This window comes from Somniosus microcephalus, chromosome 16, assembly GCF_052327205.1.
Source record: "Somniosus microcephalus isolate GS21.2 chromosome 16, FLI_Smic_1.0, whole genome shotgun sequence".
NCBI lineage: Eukaryota > Metazoa > Chordata > Chondrichthyes > Squaliformes > Somniosidae > Somniosus > Somniosus microcephalus.
The window spans coordinates 107,691,737-107,711,540 of NC_141002.1; the positions used below are offsets into that span (position 1 = coordinate 107,691,737).

Sequence of the window (19,804 nt, forward strand, 5' to 3'; positions counted from 1 at the left end):
TGAGAACTCGGTGAAGATAGTCGGCCCAGACTCTGGAACGGATGATGGTAAGCCCAACTCGGGTGCAAAAGACAAAGTTTCAGCACAGAATTCCACTGAGCAACAACAACATAGTTTAACTGTGGATTCTGAGTCTGGCAAGTCTACTGATGTGCCCATTTCTGAGGGACACCGGGCTCGAACTCAACTCCATTTCAAACTACAACAGCAATTAGAACAAATGCTTCGCCGTTTTGAGCAAGAGTTGAATGCAACGAAAGAGTTCTTTGATATAGAGTTGGAGAATCTGGAAAGACAACAGAAGCAGCTGATGGAGAAAATGGAGCAGGAGCACACAAAACGTCTGATGTCAGAGGAGTTAACGGTCAGCCAACTCCTGCATATGCTGAAGGACAGGACTCTGAAATGGGAAAAACTTGAACACGAACTTCAATATTCAAACGAAAGGGGTTCGGAGCTCTCAAAGGTTATTGGAAGAGCTGAGGTGGCAACACAGACTGAGATGACTGCAACAGAGCAGCCCTTGGATGCCAAAAGTACGCTGACTCACGTCAACGTAGAACAACAGACCGCTGAAACAGCTGCTCCGGTAGAGGGATTGAATAGTCCGATCAATCAATCTCCAAAAGAAGTTGAAGTAGTAAAATCTCAAATGAGGTCAGTAGTAAACGACTTGCTGAAAGCCCAGAAAAAGCTGGATGAAGAGGTACGCATGAAGAAGTCTCTTCAGGAAAGATGTCTGGACTTGGAACAAAAGCTGGCTAACGCCCAGCTGGGTATGGAGGAAATAGAAGACCCTCTCGCTGGCCTAGATCAGGACGACACCGAATATTACTATGTCCTGTCCTGCCCAACTTGTAACTTCGACTCCCACCATACAGAAATCATGGAGGAGCACCGAAAGTCTACGGAACATCGGGAGAAGGTGGCTCTACTACGGAAAAAGGAGGAAGAGAAGGAGGAACTGCGCATGCAGCTGGCAGCTGACAGTGGAGCCCAGAGAGTCTCCAAGAAGCAGAAAAGGAAAAGTCGAAACAGAAGATGACCCATCTGAACCATTATTACCTCTACCAGATCACACACGTGGTCCCTCCGAACGGAGCCAATTCAGTTCGGAAGTTCAAACTGTTAAATCCATGGAAGGACTATTGAATGAGTCACTCCAGCAACGTGAACCGACTACACCACAGAGATTGAATCTGTGAACTGTTTTCCGCAGAGACTGAATCTGTGATCTGTTTTGACATGAAGTTATCTATGTATCTATGTTATTCTGTTATGTAAACCTGAAGTTATATATGTATATAGGTTATTACGTTATGTTAAATGGGGAGATGACTGTAAAGCTAAGAAGGGAGGAATGTTGTGTATGTAATATGTGTGCTACTTTGAACCTATGGACAGGACTGCACTACTTGTAGGGCGTAGTGATACGCAGTACCACTCCTGGCCATGGGGTATAAGTAGTACTGTGGGTACTGATCTCCCCTCAGTTCCCGCCTGTGGGCATGAAGTAAAGACCTACGTGCAGTCCCTACCTCCAACCAGTAAAGACCTGTTTGAGTTATACGTTTAAGTCTTTGTGTTAATTGTTCAATACAATACACATACTTAACAGTCTCGACTAAAAGTGTTGCAATGGCCTCAGCATCTTGGAAATAAGGAGGGTTAAAAAACCAACTCGGGTTCCCAATTACCGCCCCATCAGTCTATTCTCAATCATCAGCAAAGTGATGGAAGGTATCGTCAACTGTGATACCAAGCGGCACTTACTCACCAATAACCTGCTCACTGATGCCCAGTTTGGATTCTTCCAAGACCACTTGGCTCCAGACCTCATTGCAGCCTTGGTCCAAACATGGGCAAAGGAGCTGAATTCCAGAGGTGAGGTGAGAGTGACTGCCCTTGACATCAAGGCAGCATTTGACCGAGTGTGGCATCAAGGAGCCCTAGTAAAACTGAAGTCAATGGGAATCAGGGGGAAAACGCCCCACTGGCTGGAGTCATACCTAGCACAAAGGAAGATGGTTGTGGTGGTTGAAGGTCAATCATCACAGCCCCAGGACATCACTGCAGTAGTTCCTCAGGGCAGTGTCCTGGGCCCAACCATTTTCAGCTGCTTCATCAATGACCTTCCCTCCAACATAAGGTCAGAAATGTGAATGTTTGCTGATGACTGCATAGTGTTCAGCGCCATTCACAACAGATAATGAAGCAGTCCATGCCCACATGCAGCAAGATCTGGATGACGTTCAGGCTTGGGCTGATAAGTGGCAGGTAACATTCGCGCCACAGAGGTGCCAGGCAATGACTATCTCCAACAAGCGAGAGTCTAACCACCTCCCCTTGACATTCAATGGCATTACCATCACCGAATCCCCCACCATCAACATCTTGGAGGTCACCATTGACCAGAAACTTAACTGGACCAGCCACATAAATACTGTGGCTACAAGAGCAGGCCAGAGGCTGGGAATTCTGCGGTGAGTGTCTCACCTCCTGACTCCCCAAAGCCTTTCCACCATCTACAAGGCACAAGTAAGGAGTATGATGGAATACTCTCCACTTGCCTGGATGAGTGCAGCTCCAACAACACTCAATAAGCTCGACACCATTCAGGACAAAGCAGCCCACTTGATTGGCACCCCATCCACCACCTTAAACATTCACTCCCTTCACCACCGGCGCACTGTGGCTGCAGTGTGTACCATCTACAAGATGCACTGCAGCAACTCGCCAAGGCTTCTTCGGCAGCACCTCCCAAACCCGCGACCTCTTCCACCTAGAAGGACAAGGGCAGCAGGTGCATGGGAACACCACCACCTCCAAGTTCCCCTCCAAGTCACACCATCCTGACTTGGAAGTATATCGCCGATCCTTCATCGTGGCTGGGTCAAAATCCTGGAACTCCCTCCCTAATAGCACTGTGGGAGTACCATCACCACACGGACTGCAGCGGTTCAAGAAGGCAGCTCACCACCACCTTCTCAAGGGCAATTAGGGATGGGCAATAAATGCTGGCACTGCCAGCGACGGCCAGATCCCATAAGCAAATTTTTAAAAAAAAATCCTGATCGCCTCCAGACTCGACTATTCCTGGCCGGCCTCCCACCTGCCACCCTCCATAAACTTCAGCTCATTCAAAACTCTGCTGCCCCTGTCCTAACTCACACCGAGTCCTGTTCGCCCATCACCCCATGTCCTAACTCACACCGAGTCCCATTCGCACATCACCCTGTGTCCTAACTCACACCAAGTCCCATTCGCACATCACCCTGTGTCCTAACTCGCATCGAGTCCCATTCGCCCATCACCCCATGTCCTAACTCGCATCAAGTCCCGTTCGCCCATCACCCTGTGTCCTAACTCACACCGAGTCCTGTTCGTCCATCACCCCGTGTCCTAACTCGCATCAAGTCCCGTTCGCCCATCACCCCATGTCCTAACTCGCATCAAGTCCCGTTCGCCCATCACCCTGTGTCCTAACTCACATCGAGTCCCATTCGCCCATCACCCCGTGTCCTAACTCACACCGAGTCCTGTTCGCCCATCACCCCGTGTCCTAACTCGCATCAAGTCCCGTTCGCCCATCACCTCGTGTCCTAACTCGCATCGAGTCCCGTTCGCCCATCACCCTGTGTCCTAACTCGCACCGAGTCCTGTTCGCCCATCACCCCGTGTCCTAACTCACATCGAGTCCCATTCGCCCATCACCCTGTGTCCTAACTCGCATTGAGTCCCGTTCGCCCATCACCCGTGTCCTAACTCGCATCAAGTCCCGTTCGCCCATCACCCCGTGTCCTAATTCACACCGAGTCCCGTTCGCCCATCACCCCGTGTCCTAACTCACACTGAGTCCCGTTCACCCATCACCCTGTGTCCTAACTCGCACCGAGTCCTGTTCGCCCATCACCCCGTGTCTTAACTCGCACCGAGTCCCGCTCGCCCATCACCCCGTGTCCTAACTCGCACCGAGTCCCGTTCGCCCATCACCCCGTGTCCTAACTCGCACCGAGTCCCGTTCGCCCATCACCCCGTGTCCTAACTCACACCGAGTCCTGTTCGCCCATCACCCCGTGTCCTAACTCACACCAAGTCCCGTTTGCCCATCACCCCGTGCCCTAACTCACACCGAGTCCTGTTTGCCCATCACCCCGTGTCCTAACTCACACCGAGTCCTGTTCGCCCATCACCCCGTGTCCTAACTCACACCGAGTCCCGTTCGCCCATCACCCCCTGAGCTTGCTGACTTACATTGGCTCCCGGTCCGGCAACGCCTCGATTTTAAAATTCTCATCCTTGTTTTCAAAGGACCTTGCCCCTCCCTCTCTCTGTAACGTCCTCCAGCCCCACAACTACTACCTCCAACGCCCCCAACCCCCTCGCCCCCCAGAACACTCCGTCCCTCCGACTCTGGCACCTTGTGGAACAACCACCCCACCCCTGCTTCCCCCCACCATTGACAGCTGTACCTTCAGTCGCCTAGCCCCACACTCTGGAATTCCCTCCCTGAACCTCTCCGCCTCTCTACCTCTCTCCTCTATTAAAATGCTTCTTAAAACCTACCTCTTTGACCAAGCTTCTGGTTACCTGTCCCAATATCTCCTCTTTTCCTTCTGCCTCTCTGAAGCTCCTTGGGATAGAAACATAGAAACATAGAAGATAGGAGCAGGAGTAGGCCATTCGGCCCCTCGAGCCTGCTCCGCCATTTAATGAGATTATGGCTGATCATCCAATCTCAGTACCCTGTCCCTGCCTTCTCCCCATATCCCTTGATCCCTTTAGCCTTAAGAAATATATCTGTTAAATCCATGTAGCTTGATGTTGTGTGTCCTTCAATAACTAGACAGAGACTGCAGGGGAACAATCAACAGGTGTTTACTGGATGAGGGTTACTCTAAAACTAACTGTACAGATCCCTACTCAGGGTTTATATACAGGTGTGGTCACTGCCGGTACTACAGTATACAGGAGCTGTAAAAAGTAGTTCTCCCCTTAAAGGTACATACACTACAATTCCTCCCCTTTTAGATTAACAGTACCATAACATTCATTTAACAATTAAATATCAACTAATTACAATTAACACTTTTAACATGCAACATTAACTGAAAATAGTCTATTTATAAATTCAGTCTTTGGGGAGGCTTCCTGATCCTTTCTGGATAGCGCCTTTCCTGAGTGTCTTGCTCTTGGTGCAGAGGCGATTCTGGCCCCCTGTCGTCGGTTGGTTCATCAGCTTCCGATGCTACTGTTTCTGGGGTAGATGCTACCTGTATGTCAGTTTCATCACCAGGTACGCGAGACATGGGGTTGACTCGTTCCTCTGACTCTAGGATCTGGTCAACATGGCATCTCACAATGTTCTCCCCAACATCCACTGTGTACATTAGTGGCCCCTGCCGTGTGCATATTGTTCCTGGTTGCCATTTCTCTGTTCGGTAGTCGCGAGCCAAGACTGGTTGCCCTACATTGAAGCTATTTGTCGACTTCTCATTGATGTGCTGGAATTGCTTATTCTCAACATCTCTTCGTACATTTGGTCTGAGCAAATCCAGACGAGATCTCAACCTTCGGTTAAAGAACATCATGGCCGGGGTCTGGTTGGTGACTGCATGTGTCGCATTTCTGTAGGCTAACAGGAAATTGCCCACCTTATGCTGCAGTGGAATGTCGTCATCGCACATGGCCCTTACTGCTTTTTTAAAGGTTTGTACGAACCTCTCAGCCAATCCATTTGTGGCTGGATGATACGGGACGGATGTGTAATGCCTTACCCCATTCCTTTTCATAAATCTTCGAAACTCTTCGGACGCAAACTGTGGTCTGTTATCAGAGCAAATCTGCTCTGGCAAGCCGTTCCTGGCAAATATGGTCCGTAGGACTGCAATAGTTTTCTCCGTGGTGGTGGAGGACATTTTGATCACCTCAGGCCATTTCGAGTGCGCATCCATGGCTATTAAAAACATTGAGTCCATGAATGGACCAGCAAAATCAATATGCACCCGTTGCCATGGAGATGAGGGCCACTCCCATGGGTGTAGAGGGGCATGTGGTGGTGCATTCTGGACCTTCTGGCATCCTGAGCAGCTCTTTGTCAGGTCTTCGATTTGCTGATCGATCCCTGGCCACCACACATAAGCCCTAGCAAGGCTTTTCATTTTCACCCCTCCCAGATGGCCTTCGTGAAGCTCATTGAGCACTCTCTCCCTTAACTTGGGTGGAATTACCACTCGGGATCCACACATCACTGTCCCCTGGCATACTGACAGCTGTTCTCTTCTGGATGAGAATGCTGGCAACAGTGAGTCGCCATGTGTTGGCCATCCCTTCACCGTCAAGTCATATACCCGAGACAGTGTCGGGTCATTTCGGGTCTCCTTCTCTATATCAGCGTTAGTTACTGGCAAGCGTTCAATTATAGTCGAATAAAATATTTCGACAGGGTCCACTGCTGGTGCTTCCTCCGCAGTAGGCAGTGGCAGGCGTGATAGCCCATCAGCGTTTCCATGCTGTTTCGTGCCCTTATACTCGATTTCATATTGGTTCGCCCCTAGAAAAAGGGACCATCTTTGTAGCCGTTGCGCAGTCATCACCGGAACGCCCTTCTTTGGATTAAAGATGGAGACAAGTGGTTGGTGGTCAGTCAGGAAGGTGAACTTCTGCCCGTGCAGATAGTGGTTGAACTTTTTCACTCCCCACACTAGGCTGAGGGCCTCCCTGTCAATCTGGGCACAGTTACGCTCAGCTGAGGTTAGCGACCGAGACGCAAAGGCTACTGGCCTCTCCGAGCCGTCCGGGAATTTGTGCGACAGCACCGCTCCAATGCCATAGGGTGATGCATCACACGCCAACCGAATTGGTAGTGCTGGGTTGAAATGAGCCAACACCTCTTTTGATGTAACAACAGAAAATGCTGGAAAAACTCAGCAGGTCAGGCAACATCCGTGGACAGAAATTTGAGTTGACGTTTCGGGTCGAACCCTTCTTCAAAACTGGAAAGAAAAGATAGATCGGAGGCAGGGCTGCGATCGGACAAAAGAATAAAAGAAACAAAAGAAGTAAAAAAGAGACAATAAAAGGCATTAGAAGCTAGACGAGATGGTAATAGACTGAGATTAGGTGTAAAGTGTACTGGCAGGGCAAGAGGTAGCTGCCAGGTGTGAGAGAGAAACAAAAGGAAAGGGGGGGGGGAAAAGGAGTGGAAAAATTACAAGAAAAAATGAAATAGGGGCCGAGGTTATGATCTGAAATTGTTGAACTCGATATTCAGTCCGGAAGGCTGCAGAGTGCCTAATCGGAAGATGAGATGCTGTTCCTCGAGTTTACGTTGAGCTTCCGTGGAACAATACAAGAGGCCAAGGACGGTGAGGTCCGCGTGGGAATGGAGCGGTGAAGGCGACCGGAAGCTCGGGGTCACCCTTACGGACTGAACGGAGGTGTTCCGCAAAGCGGTCACCCAATCTGCGTTTGGCCTCCCCAATGTAGAGGAGACCGCATCATGAGCAGCAAATACAATATACTAGATTGCGAGAAGTACAAGTAAATCGCTGTTTCACCTGGAAGGGGTGTTTGGGGCCCTGGACAGTGGGAAGGGGGGAGATATAGGGGCAGGTGGTACATCTCCTCCGCTTGCACGGGAAGGTGCCAGGCAAAGGGGAAGGGCTGTTTGGGGTGATAGAGGAGTGGACTAGGGTGTGATGTGATCAATTCTTTGCACTTCTGGAAAGCTCGTTTACATTCCTCATTCCACTTCCATGGTACCCCGTTTGTAGTAGGGTGTTCAGTGGGTGTAGTACTGTAGACAAATTCGGCAAGAACTTATGGTAGTAGTTCACCAGCCCGAGGAATGACCTCAGTTGTGACACATTTTCCGGTGCTGGAGCCTTGACTACTGCCTCAATCTTTTCAGGGGACTTATGTAACCCCTCTTCATCAATAACATGGCCACAATAAGAGATCTGCTTCTGGAAAAACTCGCATTTGTGGCGATTAGCTCAGAGCCCATATTCCTTCAATCTAGTGAGCACCTGCTCCAGGTTGGCGAGGTGATCACTGTCATTTTCGCCCGTGACCAGGATGTCATCCAAATAACACTGGGTCCCTGGAATCCCTTGCAGGACTTGATCCATTGCCCTTTGCCAAATAGCCGGAGCTGATGCTACCCCGAACACCAGCCGGTTGTATTGGTAGAGACCTTTATGAGTGTTGATCGTGAGGTACTGTTTCGAGGCTTCTTCTACCTCCATTTGCAGGTACACCTGGGCCAGATCAATCTTAGTGAAGCGTTTTCCTCCCGATGGCGAGGCGAAAATATCTGTATCACTTTTCTGTTCGTCTGCACTACTCTCCGTCACCTTATGTACCTTCTTGTACTTCTCCTGTGGGGATTTCTTGCTGCTGGTTTTCTTTTCCGACCTGCAGGATCTTGCTATGTGTCCTACTTTTCCACACTGTCTGCACACTTGGTCCTTGAACCAGCAATCATTATGGTCATGTGTTGTTCTGCCGCAGCGATAGCACTTCACTGTTCCGTATGACATTTCATTTGTGCCATATTCTTGCAGTCTCCGTTGTATCTCTGCCGCACCCCGTGCTGCTGCTTCATGTGATACTGCCATGGTGAAAGCCTTGTCCTGCGTAAGATCCTTTTCTGATAGAAGCCGTTTCTGGGCTTCTTCACTTTGAAGCCCACACACAAACTTGTCCCTTAAAGTATCTGCTAGTCCCGTTCCAAACTGGCAGTGTTTCGATAGCTTGTGCAGTTCCGTTAAAAGCTCAGCATTACTTTCATCTTTATGCTGGTTCCTTTTGTGAAACTTAAATCTTTCCGCTATCAGCAGCGGAGTGGGGTCTAAGTGGTCCTGTAGGATTGACACTATGTTTTCAAAATCCTTTTCCACTGGCTTCTCTGGGGTTACTAGGTTTCGCAGTAAGCCATATGTTTTTGCACCCATTGAATTCAACAATACCAGCGCTTTCCTGTCATCTGGCACTTCATTCGCCTTGCAGTACACTTCTATGCGTTCGACATATGTCGTCCAATCTTCGACTTCATTGTTGAACGCTGTGACACTGCCACTCTTCGGCATCCCTGGGTGTGGTTAGACTGGCTCAAAATGGCGTCTCCCGCGCTCTCACTTCTTCTCCGCTGCGGCTGAAAAAAAATGGCGTCTCCCGCGCTTCCTTTCTTCCCCGCTGATGCTGCTCGCCCCCTGAACACCGCCTCTCTCTCTCGTTGATGCCGCTCGGTCCTGAACAGTGGCTGCGCCCTGTGCGCTCTACCCTCTCTCTGCTCCCATTGACGCTGCTCGGCCTTTTCCTGTGTTGTCGGTCGGCTCTAGCCGCCGCTGTGCGGGAAGGGTCTGCGCCGTACCTGTTGCCAGCCCATTTCGCTGGAGTCTCCGTTGGATGATCGACACCCGTGCTTGTGGAATCGGCCTTCTTCTGCAGAGTTGCAGGTAGGTTCGAATCTGCTCGTCGCCAATGTTAAATCCGTGTATCTTGATGTGTGTCCTTCAATAACTAGACAGAGACTGCAGGGGAACAATCAACAGGTGTTTACTGGATGAGGGTTACTCTAAAACTAACTGTACAGATCCCTACTCAGGGTTATATACAGGTGTGGTCACTGCCGGTACTACAGTATACAGGAGCTGTAAAAAGTAGTTCTCCCCTTAAAGGTACATACACTACAATATCTAACTCCTTCTTGAATATATTTAATGAATTGGCCTCAACTGCCTTCTGTGGTAGAAAATTCCACAGGTTCACCACTCTCTGGGTGAAGAAATTCCTCCTCATTTCTGTCCTAGATGGCTTACCCCTTATCTTTAGACTGTGACCCCTGGTTCTGGACTCCCCGCCATCGGACACATCCTTCCTTTATCTAGTCTGTCTAGTACTGTTAGAATTTTATAAGTTTCAATGAGATCCCCTCTCATTCTTCTAAACTCCAGTGAGTATAAGCCCAATCGACCCAATCTCTCCTCATACGTCATTCCTGCCATCCCAGGTGTCAGTCTGGTGAATCTTCGCTGCACTCCCTCCATGGCAAGAACATCCTTCCTCAGATAAGGCGACTAAAACTGCACACAATACTCAACGTGTGGTCTCACCAAGGCCCTGTACAACTGCAGCAAGACATCCTTGTTCCTGTACTCGAAACCTCTCACCATGAAGGCTAACATACCATTTGCCTTCTTAACCGCCTGCTGCACCTGCATGCTTACCTTCAGCGACTGGTGCACAAGGACACCCAGGTCTCGTTGCACTTCACCTTCTCCCAATCTATTGCCATTCAGATAATAATCTGCCTTCCTGTTTTTGCCACCAAAGTGGATAACCTCGCATTTATCCACATTATACTGCATCTGCCATGCTTTTGCCCAATCACCCAACCTGTCCAAATCATACAGGAGTTTCTCGGCATCCTCCTCACAGCACACACGCCCACCCAGCTTTGTGTCGTCTGCAAACTTGGAGATATATCTAGTTCCTGCGTCTAGATCATTAATATATATTGTGAATAGCTGGGGTCCTAGGACCGATCCCTATGGTACCCCACTAATCACTGCCTGCCACTCGGAAAAAGACCCGTTTATTCCAACTCTTTGCTTCCTGTCTGCCAACCAGTTCTCTATCCAAATTAGTACCTTGCCCCCAATCCCATGTGCCTTAACTTTACACGCTAATTTCTTATGCGGGACCTTATCGAAAGCCTTCTGAAAGTCCAAATACACCACATCCACTGGTTCTCCCTTATCTATTCTACCAGTTACATCCTCAAAAAATTCCAATAGATTAGTCAAGCACGATTTACCTTTTGTAAATCCATGTTGACTTTGTCCGATCCTGTCACTGTTTTCCAAGTGCTCTGCTATTACATCTTTTATAATGGACTCCAGCATTTTCCCCACTACCAATGTCAGGCTTACCGGTCTATAATCCCCCGTTTTCTCTCTACCACCCTTTTTGAATAGTGGGGTAACATTAGCTACCCTCCAATCCATGGGAACTGTTCCAGAATCTATAGAATTTTGGAAGATGACCAGCAATGCATGTACTATTTCTCGGGCCACTTCCTTAAGCACCCTGGGATGTAGATTACCAGGCCCTGGGGATTTATCGGCCTTCAATCCCATCAATTTCCCTAAGACCATTCCCCTACATGTTGCGTACATGTTTTCCATGTTAATGGTGCTATACAAGGGCAAGGTGTTGTGGATGTCATTTGAAACAGAATTGAGCGGGTTGTGATGACGTCTGTGATGCAATAACCGGCCTCTCACTCATCGACATTTACGATCAGTTTAACAAAGATTCTATGCTCAGAGTGTTAGCCCATCCACACAGATCGATCGATCTTCACCGCACGTCAATTACAAGAGAAATGCAGGGAACAGCACCAACCACTGTACATGGCCTTCTTTGATCTCACAAAGGCCTTCGACACTGTCAACCGTGAGGGATTATGGAGTGTCCTCCTCAAATTCGGCTGCCCTCAAAAGTTTGTCACCATTCTCCGCCTGCTTCACAACGACATGCAAGCTGTGATCCTGACCAACGGTTCCACCACAGACCCAATTCACGTACGAACCGGGGTCAAGCAAGGCTGTGTCATCGCACCAACACTCTTCTCGATCTTCCTTGCTGCAATGCTCCATCTCACCCTCAGTAAGCTCCCTGCTGAAGTGGAGCTAATTTACAGAAGAAACAGAAAACTGTTCAACCTCCGTCGCCTCCAGTTCAGATCCAAGGTCGTCCCATCCTCTGTCGTCAAGTTACAGTATGCAGACGACGCTAGCATCTGCGCACACTCGGAAGTCAAACTCCAAACCATCATCAACACCTTCACCGAAGCGTACGGGAGCATGGGCCTTACACTAAACATCTGTAAGACAAAGATCCTCTACCAACCTGCCCCCACCATGCTGTGCTGCCCTCCGATTATCAAAATCCACGACAAGGCCTTGGACAACGTGGACCACTTTCCATACCTCGGGAGCCTACTGTCAACAAGGGCAGACGTCGACGACAGAGTCCAACACCACCTTCAGTGTGCCAGTGCAGCCTTCGGTCGCCTGAGGAAGAGAGTGTTTGAAGACCAGGACCTCAAGCCCGGCACCAAGCTCATGGTCTACAGAGCAGTAGTGATACCCGCCCTCCTGTATGCCTCAGAGACATGGACCATGTACAGCAGGCACCTCAAAGCACTGGATTGGCAGGATAGGCGCACCAACGTCAGTGTTCTCGCTCAGGCCAACATCCCCAGCATCGAAGCTTTGACCACGCTCGATCAGCTCCGATGGACGGGTCACATCGTCCGCATGCCCGATACGAGACTCCCAAAACAAGCGCTCTACTCGGAGCTCCGACACGGCAAGAGAGCCCCAGGTGGGCAGAGGAAGCACTTCAAGAACACCCTCAAAGCCTCCTTGAAAAAGTGCAACATCCCCACCGACACCTGGGAATCGCTGGCCCAAGACCGCACAAAGTGAAGGAGAAGCATCCGGGAAGGCGCCGAACACCTCGAGTCTCTTCGCCGGGAGCAAGCGGAAGCCAAGCGCAAGCAACGCAAGGAGCGCACGTCAACCCAAGCACCCCACCCACCCGCCCCTTCAACCACCGTCTGCCCCACCTGTGACAGAGACTGTAGGTCCCACAATGGACTCATCAGTCACCTGCGAACTCATGTTTAATGTGGAAGCAAGTCATCCTCGGTTCCGAGGGACTGCCTAAGAAGACGAAGCTATATAAGGGCAAGGTGTTGTGGATGTCAGTTGAAACAGAATTGGGTGGCTTGTGAAGGAATAACCGGCCTCTCACTCATCGACATGTATGATCAGTTTAATGAAGGGTCTATGCTCAGAGTGTTAGCCCATCCACACAGATCGACCTACTGTGCATTTCCAGCAATTGCAGTTTTTATTTATCTGTTCTGATGAATTCTTTTTTATCACATTCAATATTTACATTAAATTTTCACATAAAATCAACTACAGTGAAATAGGCAGCATAAATAATCCACAATCTCTCAAGCCTGACAATATCTTTCACCGCTTAATGATCTGCTAAGTCTGTGTTGTTTGTTTTTACTCTTTCAAACGTCATTCTTGAGTTGAGAGCAGATTGATTGATTCAGATTGCAATGGTCTTCTTTATAAACAGCAGCTCTCCTTTGATCTCGAGAACTGTCTTGTCCCACAGCCACAATGTGTGAGATTTCACACTGACAGCACAGTCTTCACATCACCACCACTGACCTCCTGCAAATTAAGACCGGGATTTTGTCAAGTCTGTTTCCTCAGTTTAATTGGTTTTATTCACAAAGTATTTTGATTTGTTGCAGCAATCTCCTACACTAATTAAAAAGTTGTATAAAAATCTGTTTGTTTCTTTCTGAAAATCAGAGCGGCCCCAGAAATATTGGATTTGGGGCTTTGGCACAAAGGAACAGGAGGAGGCCATTCAGCCCCTCGAGCCTGTTCCGCCATTCAATGAGATCATAGCTAATCTGTGTCTTAACTCCACCTACCTGCCTTGGCTCCATATCCCTTTATACCCTTGGCTAGCAAAAACCTATCGATCTCAGATTTAAAATGATTCATTGAGCTCACATCTGCTACGTTTTGTGGGAGGGAGTTCCACACTTCTACCACTGTTTGCATGATGAAGTGTTTCCTAACTTCTCTCCTGAATGGCCTGGCTCTGATTTTACGGCTGTACCCCCTTGTCCTAGACTCCCCCCACCCCCCCACCAGTGGAAAAACATTCTCTCTCTGCCCTATCAACTCCTTTCAAAATGCTATAAACCTCAATCAAATCACCCCTCAACCTTCTATACTCCAGGGAATCCAAGCTGAGTTTATGTGACACAGCGAGAGGTTCGGCTGAGTCTGATCTGTGACGGTTGTGAAGTTTGTGGAGGAGCATCAGGCGGAGAAAGCTTAACAGAATAGTAACCTTTCATTTGTTCTCAGGTTGTGGCCAATGCTGAGAGTTGCATTTAGTCCAATCCCTAACAATTGAGTGGATTACGAAGGCTGCTTCTAATGGTGTTAAGAGTAAACCAGTAGGTCAGACCGGGTAAGGTAGAAGCCCACAGAATTGAGGGAAAATTATTGACCTGGTTAGGAAATTGGCTGAGTGGCAGGAGACAGGCAGTAGGGATAATGGGCAGGTTCTCTAATTGGCAGGATGTGACGAGTGGTGTCCCGCAGGGATCTGTGTTGGGGCCTCAACTATTCACAGTATTTATTAACGACATAGATGATGACATAGAAAATCATTTATCCAAATTTGCCAATGACACAAAGATAGGCGGCATTGTAGGCCGTGTAGATGGAAGCATAAAATTGCAAAGAGATATCGATAGATTGAGTGAATGGGCAAAACTGTGGCAAATGGATTTCAATGTAGGCAAATGTGAGGTCATCCACTTTGGAACTAAAAAGGATAGAACAGGGTACTTTCTAAATGGTGAAAGGCTAAAAAACAGTGGAGGCCCAAAGAGACTTGGGGGTCCAGGTACATCGATCATTAAAATGTCATGAGCAGGTACAGAAAATAATCAAAATGGCTAATGGAATGCTGTCCTTTATATCTAGAGGACTAGAATACAAGGGGGTAGAAGTTATGCTGCAGCTGTACAAAGCCCTGGTTAGACCACACCTGGAGCACTGGGAGCAGTTCTGGGCACCACACCTTAGGAAGGATATATTGGCCTTGGAGGGAGTGCAGCATAGGTTCACCAGAATGATAGCCGGACTTCAAGGATTAAATTACGAGGTGAGATTACACAAACTAGGGTTGTATTCCCTAGAATTTAGACGGTTAAGGAGTGATCTGATTGAAGTTTTCAAGATATTAAGGGGAACAGATAGGGTAGATAGAGAGAAACTATTTCCGCTGGTTGGGGATTCTAGGACTAGGGGACATAGTCTAAAAATTAGAGCCAGACCTTTCAGGAGTGAAATTAGGAAACGCTTCTACACACAAAGGGTGGTAGAAGTTTGAAACTCTCGTCCGCAAATGACAATTGATGCTAGATCAATTGTTAATTTTACATCTGAGATTGATAAATTTTTGTTAATCAAATGTATTAAGGGATATGGGCCAAAGGTAGGTATCTGGAGTTAGGTCACAGGTCAGCCATGATCTCATTGAATGGTGCATCAGGCTTGAGGGGCTGAATGGCCTCCTCCTGTTCCGATATTCCAAGATGCATTGAGTCAATTACTCCATATCTGAGACTCCCAGGATGGTAGAAGGCGAATTAGACGGACCGGAATCTTTTTACATCTAGCCATTCCTACATTCCTATTTATAAAGCACTTTTCACGTCTCCCAGCTGATGAATTAGTCTGAAGTGCAGTCATTGTTGCTATCTAGGTGGACACCTGCATAAAACAGTCACTGGAACTCAATCAGGGGCTGTGCTAATTAACCCATTAAAGACACTCCCTGTGTGTTTATGTCACACTTTTGATATTTGTTGTTTGTTCTATGCCTCGTATTACTGTTTGTTTGGAAATAAAGATGTGGGGGAGGTGCCTGAGGATTGGAAAGTGGCAAATGTGACACCGTTGTTCAAGAAAGGGTGTAAGGACAATCCTGGTAACTACAGGCTGGTCAGTTTAACATCAGTGGTGGGTAAAGTTTTAGAAACAATAATCAAGGAAAAAATTAACGGGCACTTGGAGAGGTTTAAGCTAATTAAGAAGAGCTAACACGGATTTGTAAAAGGCAGATCGTGTTTGACTAATCTAATTGAATATTTTGATGAAGTAACATAGAGGATTGATGAAGGGAATGCAATGGATGTTGTCTACATGGATTTTCGGAAGGTGTTTGGCAAAGTACCACATAGAAGGCTGGTTAACAAAATTGAGGCTCGTGGAATAGGTGGGTCAGTGGCAGCTTGGATTAGGAATTGGCTTAAGGACAGAAAACAGCGAGTTGTGGTAAATGGCTGTTTTTCAGTCTGAAGGATGGTAGATAGTGGTGTTCCCCAAGGGTCAGTGCTGGGGCCACTGCTTTTTTTGACATATAATTTAAATGACCTGGATATTGGAATACAGAGTAGAATTTCTAAATTTGCCGATTACACCAAACTTGGGGGTGTGGCAAACCAGTGAAGATGATACCAATCGACTGCAACAGGACATAGAAAGACTAGCAGAATGGGCAGACAAGTGGCAGATGGAATTTAATACAAAGAAGTGTGAGGTGATGCATTTTGGAAGAAGGAACAGGGAGAGGCAATATACACTTAATGGCACAGTTTTAAAGAGTGTGCAGGGACAGAGGGACCTGGGAGTTAATGTGCATAGGTCCCTGAAGGTGGCAGGACATATTGAGAGAGTGGTTAACAAAGCATATGGGATCTTGGGCTTCATAAATAGAGGTATTGAGTACAAAAGTAGAGAAGTTATGCTGAACCTTTATAAAGCGCTGGTTAGGCCACAACTGGAGTATTGCCTCCAGTTCTGGTCATCATACTTTAGGAAGGATGTGAAGGCCCTTGAGAGGGTGCAGAGGAGATTTACCAGAATGGTTCCGGGGATGGGGGATCTTAGCTACAAGGACAGGTTGGAGAAGCTGGATTTGATTTCATTAGAGCAAAGGAGGTTGAGGGGTGATTTGATAGAGGTGTACAAGATTATGACGGGTTTGGATAAGTTAGACGGGGAAAGGCTGTTCCCACTAATTGATGGTATAAGGACTAGGGGACACAGATTTAAGGTTTTGGACAAGAGATACAGGAGGGACGTGAGGAAAAACTTTTTAATCCGCGAATGGTGAGGACCTGGAATTCGCTGCCTGAAAGGGCGTTGGAAGCAGATTCAGTAGTAACTTTCAAAAGGGAATCGGATAAATACTTGAAAAGAAAAAATTTGCAGGGCTACGGGGAAAGAGCAGGGGGGAGTGGGACTAATTGGAGAGATCTTTCAAAGAGCCGGCACAGGCATGATGGGCCAAATGGCCTCCTTCTGTGCTGTAAGATTCAATGATTCTATGGAGCAACTACAGATAAAGAGGGACAGCCACTGAGCAGTGTGGTTAGAATACTGTACGTTCAGTCGAATCAAGACTCGATCCCAAACACAGAACACAACCTCCGTCGCACTACCACCATTGCACAACTCTTTTTTTTAAGAATTAGGAGCAGGAGTAGGTCATTTGGCCCCTCGAGCCTGCTCCGCCATTCAATAAGATCATGGCTGATCTGGTCTTCAACTCCACTTTCCCTGCCCACTCCCCATAACCCTCGACTCCCTTACCTTTCAAAAATCTGTCTATCTCCACATTAAATATATTCAATCACTCTACCTCCACAGCTCTCTGGGGTAGAGAATTCCAAAGATTCACGACCCTCTGAGAGAAGAAATTCCTCCTCATCTCTGTTTTAAATGGGCGACCCCTTATTCTGAAATTATGCCCCTTCGTTCTAGATTCCCCCACGAGGGGAAACATCCTCTCTGCATCTACCCTGTCAAGCCCCTTCAGAATCTTATACGTTTCAATACGAGCACCTCTCATTCTTCTAAATTCCAATGAGTATAGGCCCAACCTGCTCAACATTTCTTTATAAGTCAACCCCCTCATCTCTGGAATTAACCTAGTGAATTGTCTCTGAACTGCCTCCAATGCAAGTATATCCCTCCTTAAATAAGGAGACCAAAACTGTACGCAGTACTCCAGGTGTGGTCTCACCAATACCCTGTACAGTTGTAGCAAGACTTCCCTACTTTTATACTCCATCCCCCTTCCAATAAAGGCCAACATTCCATTTGCCTTCCTAATTACTTGCTGTACCTGCATGCTAACTTTTTGTGTTTCATGTACGAGGACCCCCAGATCCCTCTGAACTGTAGCATTTTGTAGTCTCTCTCCATTTAAATAATAATTTGCTTTTTTATTTTTCCTACCAAAGTGGATAACCTCACACTTTCCCACATTATACTCCATCTGCCAAATTTTTGCCTACTCACTTAACCTGTCGATATCCCTTTGCAGATTCTTTGTGTCCTCTTCACAACTTGCTTTCCCACTTATCTTTGTATCATCAGCAAATTTGGCTACATTACACTCGGTCCCTTCATCTAAGTCATTAATATAGATTGTAAACAGCCGAGGCCCCAGCACTGATCCCTGTGGCACCTCACTAGTTACAGTTTGCCAACCTGAAAATGACCCATTTATCCCAACTCTCTGTTTTCTGTTAGTTAGCCAATCCTCTATCCATGCTAATATATTACCCCCAATCCCATGAGCTCTTATCTTGTGCAGTAACCTTTTATGTGGCACCTTATCGAATGCCTTCTGGAAATCCAAATACACCACATCTACTGGTTCCCCTTTATCCACCCTGCTCGTTACATCCTCAAAGAACTCTAGCAAATTTGTCAAACATGATTTCCCTTTCATAAAACCATGCTGATTCTGCTTGACTGTATTATGATTTTTTTAAATGTCCTGCTATTACTTCCTTAATAATGGACTCCAGCATTTTCCCAATGACAGATGTTAGGCTAACTGGCCTATAGTTTCCTGCTTTCTGTCTCCCTCCTTTCTTAAATAGGGGCGTTACATTTGTGGTTTTCCAATCTGCTGGGACCTCTCCGGAATCCAGGGAATTTTGGTAGATTGCAACTAATGCATCCACTATCTCTGCAGTCACTTATTTTAAGGCCCTAGGATGCAGCCATCAGGTCCAGGGGACTTGTTTATCTTTAGTCCCATAAGTTTGCCTAGTACATTTTCTCTAGTGATAGTGATTGTTTTAAGTTCCCCCTCCCTAAAGCACCTTGATTATCTATTATTATTGGGATGCTTTTAGTGTCTTCTACCCTGAAGACCGATACAAAATATTTGTTCAAAGTCTCTGCCATTTCCCTGTTTCCCATTATTAATTCCCCAGTCTCATTCTGTAAGGGACCAACGTTTACTTTAGTTACTCTCTTCCTTTTTATATACATGTAGAAGCTCTTACTGTTTGTTTTTATATTTCTTGCTAGTTTACTCTCATAATCTATCTTCTCTCTTCAATTTTTTTTAGTCATGCTTTGCTGGCTTCTGAAAATTTCCCAATCCTCTGGCCTACCACTAATCTTCGCATCCTTTTTCTTCAATTTGATACCATCCTTAACTTCCTTAATTAGCCATGGATGGTTCATTCTTCTCTTAGAGTCTTTCATTCTCACTGGAATATATCTTTGCTAAGAGTTATGAAATATCTCCTTAAATGTCTGCCACTGCTTATCTACCACCTTACCCTTTAAACTATTTTCCCAGTCCACTTTAGCCAATTTTGTCTTCATACCTTTGTAATTGCCTTTATTTAGAAACATAGAAGATAGAAGCAGGAGTAGGCCATTCGGCCCCTCGAGCCTGCTGCGCCATTCAATGAGATCATGGCTGATCATTCAAATTCAGTACCCTGTCCCTGCCTTCTCCCCATATCCCTTGATCCCTTTAGCCTTAAGAAATATATCTAACTCCTTCTTGAATATATTTAATGAATTGGCCTCCACTGCCTTCTGTGGTAGAGAATTCCACAGGCTCACCACTCTCTGGGTGAAGAAATTCCTCCTCATCTCTGTCCTAAATGGCTTACCCCTTATCCTTAGACTGTGATCCCTGGTTCTGGACTCCCCCACCATTGGGAACATCCTTCCGTTATCTAGTCTGTTTTGTACTGTTAGAATTTTATAAGTTTCAATGAGATCCCCTCTCATTCTTCTAAACTCCAGCGAGTATAAGCCCAATCGACCCTATCTCTCCTCATACGTCATTCCTG

The 19,804-nt window shown here is 47.1% G+C and overlaps 1 protein-coding gene across 2 annotated transcripts in view; it reads right to left on the reverse strand.

Annotated features, from left to right (window-relative positions):
- LOC147106479 (carbohydrate sulfotransferase 1) overlaps positions 1-19,804 on the reverse strand; it is a 75,221-nt gene that overhangs the window by 37,766 nt on the left and 17,651 nt on the right. The window lies entirely within an intron of this gene.